The sequence below is a fragment of the Marmota flaviventris genome, chromosome 9, assembly GCF_047511675.1.
Source record: "Marmota flaviventris isolate mMarFla1 chromosome 9, mMarFla1.hap1, whole genome shotgun sequence".
In the NCBI taxonomy this organism is placed as follows: Eukaryota; Metazoa; Chordata; class Mammalia; order Rodentia; family Sciuridae; genus Marmota; species Marmota flaviventris.
Genome location: NC_092506.1, coordinates 88,342,203 through 88,354,985, shown reverse-complemented (window position 1 = coordinate 88,354,985; position 12,783 = coordinate 88,342,203).

Below are 12,783 nucleotides of genomic sequence, written 5' to 3'. Positions count from 1 at the left end.
AGCCTTAAAGACTTTCTAAACCATTTCCGGCTCACTCTTGAGATTATTGAAATATTTTTGTGACCCTTACACCAGAAGAATTTTGAAAAAAAAACTTCCCTGGCCTTTTTGTGTCTGTGCTTGTGGGAGGTTGACAGGAGTCTCACTATGTTACCCAGGCTGGCCTTGAACTCCCGGTCTCAAAGGATCTTTCTGCCTAGGCTCCTGAGTAGGGGTGTGACATGGTGCCCAACTCCCTTGCCCATTTTTAACTTAACATTAAAATATAAAAATTGCTGTACTTGCAAAGGATCTACAAAATGTAAACATAGATTTTTTTTTCTTCTCTTTTTATACCAGGGATTGAACCCAGGGATGCTTAACACTGAACCACATCCCCAGCCCTTTTTATTTTTTATTTTGAGACAGGATCTCAATGAGTTGCTGAGACTGGCTTTGAACTTGCAATCCTCCTGCCTTGGCCTCCAAAGCTGTGTGTGCTACTACACCCAACAAAAAAATTCCTTCTTAATTTTTTGTCATTGACATTATATTCATTACTATAAGTACACAATTTGGTCAAAACAATATAAAAATATTGCAAATGTCAGTAGCTATTAAAGACAAATTAAAATTTTATTACAAATGCAATTTTAAAGTGGTTGCAGCTTATCTTTCAAATGTGCATTTATAAATCTTACCCATTGCTATAATACAACAGGATTCAGCACAGATTCTATTACTTTTTTGCGTTTTTATAGATCATAAGTCTTGAAGAAGACTTTTCAAATAAGTAGAGAGGCCCAGGAAAAATAATTATAGCAAAATTCTTCATAATTTTGAATATCTATTTTATATCTCAGAAATCATTTAGTGGTATCTAATCAAAAACATTACTCAGTTATCAGTGGGCAACTCAGTTTTGTTGAAATCAGTGACTCGGAAAACACTAAACTTTTGTTACCTAGATTAGGGCTGCCAGAGTTAGCAAATTAAAACACAGCCTGCCTGTAATCCCTATGACACAGGAGGCAAGAGGATCACAAGTTTGAGGCCAGCTTCAGAAACTCAGTAAGACACTGACTGTCTCAAAATAAAAACTAAAAAGAACCGGGATGCTACTCAGTTGTAAAGCACCTTTTGGATTAATCTCTAGTACAAAAATGAAAAAATAAAAAAGAATGTGCCTTGCATTATTTGGAACATACCAATGTTAAATATTTTAATTATTATTATTAATTATTAGCTGAAATTCAAATAAAAATGTAATTCCTGTATTTTATCTGGCTATCTTATTCCCAAATATTAGAGTACATAATTAATTTTCTCAATGCTAACATGAATTATTTTAAGTTGTTCAGGAAGTCTTTACACTCAGGGCCAATATACTGCTTTAAAACTCAAGGTGGGTGAGAAGTGAACCTGAGTTCCCACTTACCTAATGGTAAGTGTTACCAACCAAGGGGACACTTATCCCCATTTACAGACCACAGCGTAGGAAATCCCTGAAATAATTAAGGTTTCTGAATTTTTCAAACTGATAGGGAGAGGTAGGATCAGATGTATCTGATCAACACATCTCCTTTGCAATTTTGCAAGACTATTGACTTTTTTTTAAAAAAAAAAACAATTGTTTTCCTGGATAAATTCTAACTTGCATATGGGCAGGGACAGAATATATTTTGTTCGTTGCTTTATTCTTTCTCTAGCAGGGCATTTGCACATAGTACCATTGTTGACTAACAAAAATTAACCAAGGCTTTCTCCATTTTCAACCAGCATTCAAATTTTTAATAGTATAGGGCTAGAAAGTTTCCTTCTAACCCTTTGATATTGCAAATGTTTTGTATAAGAACTCCCTTTACCTAAATATATTTTCCATGTAAATACTCTTTTAGAGACAGAAACAATGAAGGAAGTGTGGGGAAGGTGACAATGTTGGCATATAGCCTGCCAGCTTTCTTCTGCCAGCTTTCTATTACTATCATGTGTGAGCAAAGTCTGAGTGAGAGGGGTTTTCACCTCTTTCTTGGCTTAGAACTCTGATAACCTTTTAATAGTGAAGGATTTTCAATATCCTATTATTAAATAATCAAAAGTATTTTTCCCTTGAAACTAATCATGCTTTTTTAAATGGGAATTTCATGTAATAAGAATGCTCTGAAGACATCAGTTCCAGCCTAATTCTTTTTTTACTGGAAGTTCATATATATAGAGAGAGTACATTATATATATATATATATATATATATATATATATATATATATATATATATAGAGAGAGAGAGAGAGAGAGAGAGAGAGAGAGAGAGAGAGAGAGATTCTACCCAGGAATCCAGAACTGAAAGTGAAAGTGCAATGTAACAGAGAACATTCTGTTCTGATTCCAAAGTATGAGAGTCATTGTAGATACTGGGAATTTCCCAGTCTATTGACAATTTCATGATGCCTCATAAATAAAATACAATTATACCATTCTTGAACAAGTGCTAGTGAAGATCAAATTTACAGAGACATGCTATGCCACAAACTTGTTCTGAAAATGCAGTTTTCCGCTTATAAATTGTGGCTTATTTTAATTTATCCTGACAGTATTATAGTAAAATATAATTTACATAATGCCAAGTGTATAAATCTTAAGTATACATTTCTATGAATTCTGACAGAGGATATGTTCAGGTCACTATCAACCAGGAACAATATCAGAAACTGTTTTCTATCATCTCATGTTACTGTTTGCATATTAGGTATTCCCCAAAAGCTCCTGTTAATGCAGAAATATTCTGAGGTTAAATGATTGGATTATGAGAGTTGAAAACTAATCTAGTTCATCCTACTTTGAATGGACTAACTGGGTGATAACTGGAAGCAAGTGGGGTGTGGCTGGAGGAGGTAGACTACTGGGGGCATGTCCTGAAAGGGTTATTCTTCCTGCAGCCCTTCATATCTCTCTCTCTCTCTCTCTCTCTCTCTCTCTCTCTCTCTCTCTCTCTCCTTCTCAGCTGCCATGAGGAGAACAGCTTTCCTCTGCCACACCTTTCTGCCATGACATGCTGCCTCACCTTGAGCTCAGAGCAATGACACCGGCCATCTGTGGACTGAGTCCTCTGAAATCGTGGGCACCAATTCAACTTTTTCTCCTCTTCGTTGTTCTTGTCAGGTATTTTGGCCATAGCAATGAGAAGCTGACAAAAACAAAAAACAGAAACTGGTACAGAGAGTGGAGTTATTTCTATGACTCACCTGACCATGTGGTTCAGAAGCCTTTAGAGCTAATTGGCAGGAGTGATTTTGAAAAGTTTAGAGATGCAAGCTGGGAAAGTTTTAGAATGTTGTAAGCAGAGCTTAATGGTCAATTCTGGTGGAAGCTCAGAAGTCCAGAACATCCATAGGAATGCAGACTGTGTTCATGAGGTTTCAGAGGGAAATAGGGACTCTCTTGGGAATTGGACTAGAGGCAACTCATGTTATATTCTGGCAAAGAACTTGGCTACATTTTGCCATGTCCTGAGATTTTGTGTGAGGCTGAATTAATCTGGTGAATGATATTTCACAGCAACACAGCATTCAGTTAGTGACACGGATGTTACAGGCAACTTTTAGCTGGGTTTACTATGAGAATTGAGAGCAGAAAGCAGAGATAAAGTATTTTAAAAACTTGCAATTGGCCAAAAATGTGCATGTAAAGCTAGGGCTAAGGAAGTTGTGCTTATTGAAGAGATAAGAGGTGCTAAGTACTTTTCACAGACAATAGGAAAGATGGTTTGAGGACATCTCAGAAATTTGCAAGACCCATTTCCTTGTATACCCATTGCAGGATCAAGGGTCTAGAAGGGAAAAATTCTTTAAAAAGAGATCACTGGGTTGCCCTGCTAGCACAAGGGGGCCTAGGATGTTACTTCACCATGCTGAGCCATGTAGGCACTCAAAAAACACTGCAGACATTATTCTAGGGGGCCCAGATATTGAGTGAGCTGGCAAAAGACCTTGCCATCATCCACATAGTGCTAGTTCCACAGGTGTACAGGATGCTCAAGTGAAGGGGTCATGGAAGCTTCCACTGAGACTTCAAAGGAAGGCCTGGGAGATCAGGCAAAGTATAGGTGGATCAGAGTTCCTAAAGGCTATTTCTGAAAGGGTAATGCATGAATCTGTGAAGATGAAGCCACATCTGGATTGGAGACCAAGGATGCCAGTTAACATAAACTAGTTGCCAAGAAAAGTTTCTGGCAAAGAGAGCCAAGCTAAAAGAGAGCCATTGTGCATTTCAACTGGCAAGGTCTAAGGGGTGGGACCGTCCAACAAGCTCTTTGGAAATAACATTGTACCACCATGTGTCCTAGATGTTGTATACAGAGCTATTGGTGAGTTCTAGGACCTATCCAGCTCGATTTCAGTCTTGTTTTTTCCCCATTTCTTCTTTCTATGTTCCTACTCCTCCCTTTTGGAATGGAAATGTTTACTCTGTGCCATTGTATATGTGATTACTGTTGTTGATCTTTACAGGGGCTCACAGCCAAGAGTTTTCTTAGAAACTCAGATAAGACCTTGGACTTAAACTTTTGGGTAATGCTGAAACTATTAAGACTATGGGACTCTTGAGAGGTTTACATTTGTTAAGTTTTTTTTCCTAATCGGTTCACACTTTTTTGATGTTATTATAAACATTAATTTTTAAAATTAAGCTTTTCAAATGTTAGTATTTTTAATTGCGTTTTCAATGAGTAATGACTAGTATGTAGAAATAAAATTGATTTTTGTATGTGGCTCTTATATCCTGTTGCCTTGCTCTATTCACTTATTGTTGTTTCTTAGATTCTTCTGGATACTGTAGGTAAATGATCCTGTCATCCAGAGATAAAAGCAATTATATTACTTCCTTTTTGATTTGTATTCCTTTTATTTTTTTCCTTTGATTGCACTAGGTAGGACCTCACCTATAACATTGAATAGATGTGATTAGAGTTAACGTTCTTATGTTATTCCTGACCTTAGAGGACAAGTGACATTAATTATATTTTTTCACAGATACTCTTTATCAAACTGAGGAATTTTTTTTTCTTTCCCAGTTTGCTAAGGATTTTGTTTTAAATCATGAATGAAAGCTGTATCTATATAGATCATCACACAGCTTTTCTCCATAACTCTATTAATATGGAGAACTATGTTCATTGAGCTGTGAGTGCTAAACTAACCTTGCTTTCCTAGGATAGACTCCTAAATAGTCATGATTTCATATCTTTATTTACATATTGCTGAATTTAATTTTCTGGTATCTTGTTAAGGATTTTTATGTCTTTAGTTTGTAGTGGTCTTTTAATGCCTTCTGTGTGGTTTAACATCAGTGCCAGAATGGTCTCATAAAATTATATAAAATAAATTGTTTCTTCTTCCTTTATTTTCTGAAAGAGTTTGTGTAGGACTGGTATTATTTCTTCATTAAATATTCAGTAGGATTTACCATGAAGCCACCCAGGCCTGAATTTTCTTTGTGAGAATGTTTTTTAATATAAATTCAATTTATAAATATATTCAGATTCTCAGTTTTTTCTGCAGCAGTTTTGGTAAGTATGCATTCATGGAATTAACCCATTTTTTACCTCATTTGATGAGTTTATTAGAATAAAGTTTTCCAATGTTCTTTTATCATCTTTTTAATATTTATTTACAGAGATGTTCCTCCTTTCCTCCTGATACTTGCAGTTCATATTTTATTTGTATTTTCCTCAGACATATCAAAATTTTCAAAGAAACAATTTTTGACTTGGTTAATATTTCTATATTACTTATCTATTTTCTATTTCATTAACTTCTACTTTTATCTTTATTATTTCCTTTCTTACTTTATAATAGGTTTACTTTGCTTCTTTTCTACCTTCTTGAGGTAAAAGATAAGATCATTATTTTAAACCCTCTTATTTTCTGGTATAGCATGAATACCTATAAATTTCCATGTAAGCATTAATTTTTTAGTTTCATTTCACAAATTTTTACATTTTATCTGTTTCGGTTTCATTTAATGCAAATTATTTTCTAATTTCCATTGTGATTATGTTTTGACCTGTATGGTTTTTTAAAGTTCATTGAACTTCCAGATTATTTATTTATTTATCGGTGCTAGAGATTTAACCTAGGAGCACTCTACCACTGAGCTACACCCATAGACCTATTTTATTTTTACTTTGAGACAGGGTCTTGCTAAGTTCCTGAGGCTGGCTTTGAACATTTGATCCTCAGCCTCTTGTCACTGGGATTATAGGCATCCATCACCATGCCTAGCTTAACTTCCAAATATTTGAGGAGATCTTAGTTGTTGATTTCTAACTTAATCTCTCTCTCTCTCTCTCTCTCTCTCTCTCTCTCTCTTTCTAGTTGTTGATGGACATTTATTTTATTCATTTATGTATATGTGGTGCTGAGAATCAAACCCAGTGCCTCACACATGATAGGCAAGTGTTCTACCACTGAGCCACAACCTCAGACCTAATTTAATCTCTTATGAGCAGAAAAATACTCTATTTGATTTAAGTCATTGACACTTTCTTCACAGCCCAACATATGGCTTATTTTTCTAATTTAGTAAATTTCTCATGTGAATTTGAAAACAATGTGCATCCTATGGTTGTTGAGTGTAGTTTTTATAAATTTCAATTTGACTAAATTGCTTAAAGAAGTGGTTGTTATCTTTTAAATTCTTATGGATTTTTGTCTGCTTCTTTTATAATTTATTGAAAGGAGAGTGTTAAAATATCCAATGTGATTATTGACTTATCTATTGTTTTTTATTTTTGTCAGTGTGTCATGAAGTTATGTCATTGGGTTCTTATATACTAGGACTGTAATATCTTCCTGATAAATTGACTCTTACCCTTATGAAAGGTCCATTTCTGCTTGTAATAATAGTGTTTTCTTGAAGTCTACTTTATCTAAAGTCAAAGTAACACCATGCTGAGGTAGGTAGGCCCCCAAATGGCTGTAGTTGGGCTCCCTCACTGAGACTTCCATTGGGCTCTGCTATATTTTTAATGTGTGGCCAGGGCTGGGAACTAGCTATGTTATGGTTAGTCAAGGCCAGAGACATTGCGATTCAGGTACAGACTCAGGTCATAAACAACTTGCGAGCATTCCCCACCCTTACGTAACCTATTAGTGGTGTGCCTCCTTTATTTGAGCTGTATATTTTTTTAAAAAAGGCCTAGGAAAATGGCTGGGGAAGGGGACTGGCTAATGGCTGTGGCTGGCTCCAAATAAAGGATAACTAATATTCCTACCATACCTCCCATCTTCTTTCAAGTGTTAGATCCCTGAACCTTGTTTCCAGGGTCAGAGCCCCTGCACCACAAGTGGCATAGTTGGCAGGATCCAGTGTATTTGAGAGATGCACCAATCTCTGGCCACAGAGTAGCCTGTTGCACTTGGTTGCCATGGTCCTATTGATACAGGCTCTAAAGGAGAGTTGGGATACAGTACATGGGTCACCTTTGAGTTAAAGGACACTTTGCAGACTGTGAGTTCCCACTTAAAAGATAGTGTAACCTGGGAAGCTGCAGGGCAAGTAGGGTGGATTTTTCTCACTACTTTGAAAGCAAACATAGACCAGGCTCTGTTGGACATCGCTCAGGTCTGTGCCCTTCAAGAGAAGCAAGAAGCCTTGGAACAGCACTTTGGTACTTTGGAAGCTGAGGTGCATGAAACAGGTGGGTCCATGATTTCCTATGAGGAGATGGGATCTGAGCAAGAGCCTGAGGAGAGGCCCCAGCTGTGAGCCAGCCCTGTGGTGCAGCAAAAGATGAGACATGAGTAGACCCAAGTCCCTGGAGGTCAGGCATTAGGGGAGCCAAATGTTACAGGGTATACTACATAGCAGCCATATACCCAGGCAGAGTTAGTGGACTTAGGCAGTTTCTCCAGCAACCTGGGAGTTCCTGCTGGTATTGGTGTTGTGACTGTAGGATCTAGGGGTGGACAGCATTGTTTGCTTTCCAGAGAAGATGGAATGTCTGGCATCCATGATCACCCACCTCTCCTTGAGACAGTGATTGCATAACAGTTGCAGGCATGGAAATGGTGATCATTCCCTGATAGACTGGATTTATGCAGCTGCACAAATTGTGTGGGTCGATGCTGGTGAACTACCAGAAACTGTGAGTAAATGGCAATCATATGCTGATTTGGTGCAGATTCTGTAAGAGCTTGGCATGCATCAGGCAAAACTCAACCTGAATACTCAGGGCCAGATGATAAAAGATGTACCAGTGGCATGAGAGACTTGGTTGTGCAGAATGCTCCACCCTCCACTTTTGGGTTGATGGCTATCTTAGCCCCATATGTTGGGTGCCCCATTGATGACATTACTATTATAATGGCTAGCCTAGGAGAAACCAAGAGCAGACACAGTCAAAAAATATGCAGAGTGAGAGGGACCCAAAATGGGATAAAAAAGAAAAAAGGGCCTGTTAGAGTCACTCTTGCACAGATGTGGGTTGATCTCCTGGCAGCAGGGTAGATGGCCAGAAGATAGACAATCAGCCTAATGCAGTCCTCCTTGAGCTGTGAAAGCAGCTATACCCAGAACAACAGTACCTGAGAATGGGCATAGGTAAACAAGCACCCCAAGAAGCCTGACCTATGCAACTGAAAGACTATTTGGCTTCTTCTAGGAGGATGCAGGGACTTTCTTCCAGTATGACTAGGAAATTGGCCAACATGCTCATGCTGCAGGGACAGGTGGGGACCAAAGGCCACATGAGGAACTTGCTATCCACTGATCCCCCAACAATGTGAGGACGGTTTTGGCCTTGGTGGATACCAGAGCTGAGTGCAACTTGGTGTTTGGAAACCTGAGTAAATCCCAGGTCCATATACTTATATTGATGGATATGGAAAACAGACAATTAGTGTAAAGGCAGTGTCCTAACTACTGGGGATAGATTGTTTTCCCCCACAAACATATACAATACATATGTCTCCTATTCCAGAGTACAACTTGGGTATAGATATACTGCAAGGGCTGTAGCTGCAGACCATATTGGGGGAATTCCATTTTGTAAAGATGGTTGTGAAAGGATATGCAAAATACCAGCCCCAAGTCCTGTTACAACCCTGGAGGACGGTGATAATGAAGCAGTACAGCCTCCCAGGGAGACATACAGAAATTAGAGCTACCATCTTGGACTGGAGAAGGTAGGCACAATATGGCCCACCCATAGTACCTTTAACTCTTCAGGGTAGCCAGTGAAGAAGCCTGATGGTACATAGAGAATGACTGTGGATTATCGAGAACTGAATAAAGTGGTGCCTTCCCTACATGCAGCAGTTCCCTCAGTGCATGATCTCATGGACCAATTGACTTCGCAACTGGGCATATGTCACTATGTGTTGGAGTTGGCTAATGCTTTCTTCTCTGTTGCTCTGGCTCTGGACGGCCAGGAACAGTTTGCCTTCACATGGGAAGGCTGACAATAAACATTTCAAATGTTGTCACAGGTTATTTGCATAGCCTGAGCCTATACCATGGTTTGGTGGCCAGTGACTTGGCCTGCCAAGACTGGCTTTGCTGTAGCTGTTAATTCAGAAACTGGCAAGGGGTGATGGAGGATTGAGAAAAGACAAATGAATACATATATAGAGAGAAAGCTGGGACCAGGTGGGACACTGTCCTCTGATAGAGGAACAATGATCCAGGGCTAGCTCAGCATAAGTTTTATCATCAAAAGGTTATTTATGGGAAAGTTTCTGCAAAGCAGGCAGACTGAAGGATGCAGCACTGGCAAGACATTAGGGTTATCTTGTTATGCTCAGAATTCTCTATGTCTGGGAGCCTGTGCCCGAGCTCAAGGTCCAGGCTGATACAACTCCATGTCTTTGCAGAATATCCTCAGGCCAGGGATCACCATAACAACTGGGCAATATGGACCTGAACCTTTACACAGGAAGTTACCAGTGCAAACATAGCCATGAGGCAGTCAGAGATCATGATCCAATTCATGGCTCTCTACATTGGCCCGGTGGACTCATCCACCTACTGTACTTATGTTCCCTTCCATTGATGATGTATTGTGGACCTCTGACTCTCTTGCAGATTTAGACCTTGCATCCCTGGCCTTAGTGGTTCATTTGGAGACATATGGCTGGGCAGTAAGCACAGACAAAGTGCAGGGACCTGGCTTGTCAGTCAAGTTGTTGGGTGTTATTTTGGTTGGATAAGACAAGAATTGTGCCAAAACTGTTATTGATGAAATTCAGGCATATCCACAACCAACAATGGTTGCACAATTGCAGACCTAGGTGGGCTTGTTGGGATATTGGCAGGCCTTTATTCCCTACCTTGCCCAATTATATCATCCCCTATATGCCCTGGTGAAGAAAGGGGCTCAATGGAACTGGACTGAAACAGCTAAGCAGGTCTTTTAGGGCATGAAGATGACCATTCAGCAAGCTCAGGGCCTACAGGTAGACCCAACTCATCTCTTTGAGCCAAATGTCCATGTAATCCAGGAAGGCTTTGGGTGGAACCTGTGGCAGTGGCATGAGAGGCTGCAGAAACCAGTAGGCTCTGGTCACAGTTGTGGAAGGGTGCAGACACTTATTACACCCTCATAGAGAAGTAGCTTGCAGCTGCACATGCAGCCCTGGAGGCATTATGTGCTGGCTGAGGTTTAGGTGTGCACCACATATCTTGTGGCAGGATGGGTATAAAATTGAGAAGTCGCCCGAGGACAGGGGTAACCCAGACACCTACTCTAGTAAAGTGAGGGAAATATTTGGAACAAGGAAGTGCTTTGTCTACTGGTCCCTTGTCTCATGAACTTCTACAGATTCTAGGAGCTGGCAAGGGCCAAGAGAGAACCCAAATGTGCTAGGAGCTGGAAGAAGCCAAGAAAGACCAAATGCTCCAGGATCCAACAGGGTTCTGGAGAGCCCAGGTGTGCCAGAACCAATGGGGGTGAAGAAGGAGCCCAAGTGTGCAAGAAGCCAGCAGAGACAACAGACTTCGGGAGCTGCTAGGGCCTGTTACCTTTGTAGGTGAACAAGAACAAGCCCATACCTTGGAGGTAAGGTATACTGTTCAGTGTTTGGTACACAGATGACTCCAGCCATGGACAACTGCATGTATGAATGGCAGGGGCTGTGGTGTCAGAAACAGACACTGTTTTGTTTGATGTCAGCCCAAGATAAAATAGCCAGTGAGCTAAGCTAAAAGATGATAGCAAATAAAGTGTCCCTCATGGTGATATATACTGGCTGTTGTGCTGTGTATCAGGGACAAGTTCTGTGGCAAGAGTTTTGAGAGCTAAGCCACTAGGAACAGACGAATATAGGGCATGTTACTGGCCATGCCCCCCTGACTAGCCCAGGGAATGATAAACAGATGCACTAGTTGGGGTGTGGTGGTTAGATTGGCACTTCCCACGGGCTTGGTGGCTTGGTTGCACTGTTTCCTGCAGTTTGCAGATATGAAAACTATGTGGAATGTAGTCAAACAATGGGGTCTGCTTTTAACATGGGATGCCCTGATGGAGGCTTGCCAGGCATGTGTGGTTTGTGCTCAGAAAGATCCACACCCCCGACACCTTGAAGCCAAGGATGGCCAGGTAATGCATGGGCGCATCCCTTTCACATGATGGCAAGTTGAATACATTGGCCCTTTACTGAGGTCAGAGGGGTCATGTTTGCCTTAGCAGCTGTGGATATGATTACAGGCTTAGTTTTTTGCCTGGTCCAATAGTCAAGCCAATCAGCATGCTACAGTTCACACCCTGACAATATTGATGGCCTTGTACAGCTGGCCCATTACAATAAAAAGTGACCAAAGGGACTCATTTAATAGGTAAGGATGTGCTGTGATGGACAACTCAATTACTGGTTCAATGGAAGCTGCATGTCCATATTACCTACAGGCTGCAGGCATGGTAGATATAATGGCCTGCTTAAGCAAGGACTTAGGACTGCAGTCAAGCCACCTTCCATGAAGGGGTGGGCATAGCCACCTGTGGGTAATTATGAGAGCTCTGAATGAGCATCCCCAGCAAGGGAGACCAGCTCCTGTGAAGGTTTTGCTGCATCTCACAGCAGCACTAATACACGTCCAGTGACCATAAAAGATGTTATACTTAAACCTGGGTTTGGGAAGCAAAGGAATGTTCTTTTCCTGCTCTCACTGGATTGAATAGGGGGGAAACTGTGAATTGGACATGGCCCTAAACAATAGAGTCCACCCCCTTTCATTGGGTAGCCCTTTTAGCCCCATGAAGGAAAGGTTTGGAGTGTGAACTCCTTATACACCATGGGTAACTAGTGAATGTCCCCCACCCCCATACATGTTACCTGGCCAGATCCTATAGATGGGACATAGATTTTAAAGGGCATATTTGTTATTTCCCTTTGGCCAATTATGAGTTCCCTGATGATGGTGCACACTGAGCCTGCTGAAATACAAGACCAAGCTGTATGAGTACAAGTGTGATATCACTTCCCAGGGAAGCCACCACAGGTAGCCACTGTGCTTTCCTGGGATTCAAAGCTGGCATGCATTTTCCTGGATAGATGTGATTTACCTGTGCTAGTGCCTGTAACTGCTTTGTCCTTTCATCCAAAGGTGTGTCCTCACAAACACCATTCTGAACTGGACACACACACCAGAGGTGCCTCCTGGGTATGCACTGAAATGCCTGTGAGTTTCGCTGGGCAACGCTGGTGAATCCAGTTTGTCCCTGGACAATTGGGCATAGCTAGGAAAAACTTTTATTGCCAGCTCAATATGGGATGAAATTGGCAACAGATTTTAATAATCATAAGTGATGGG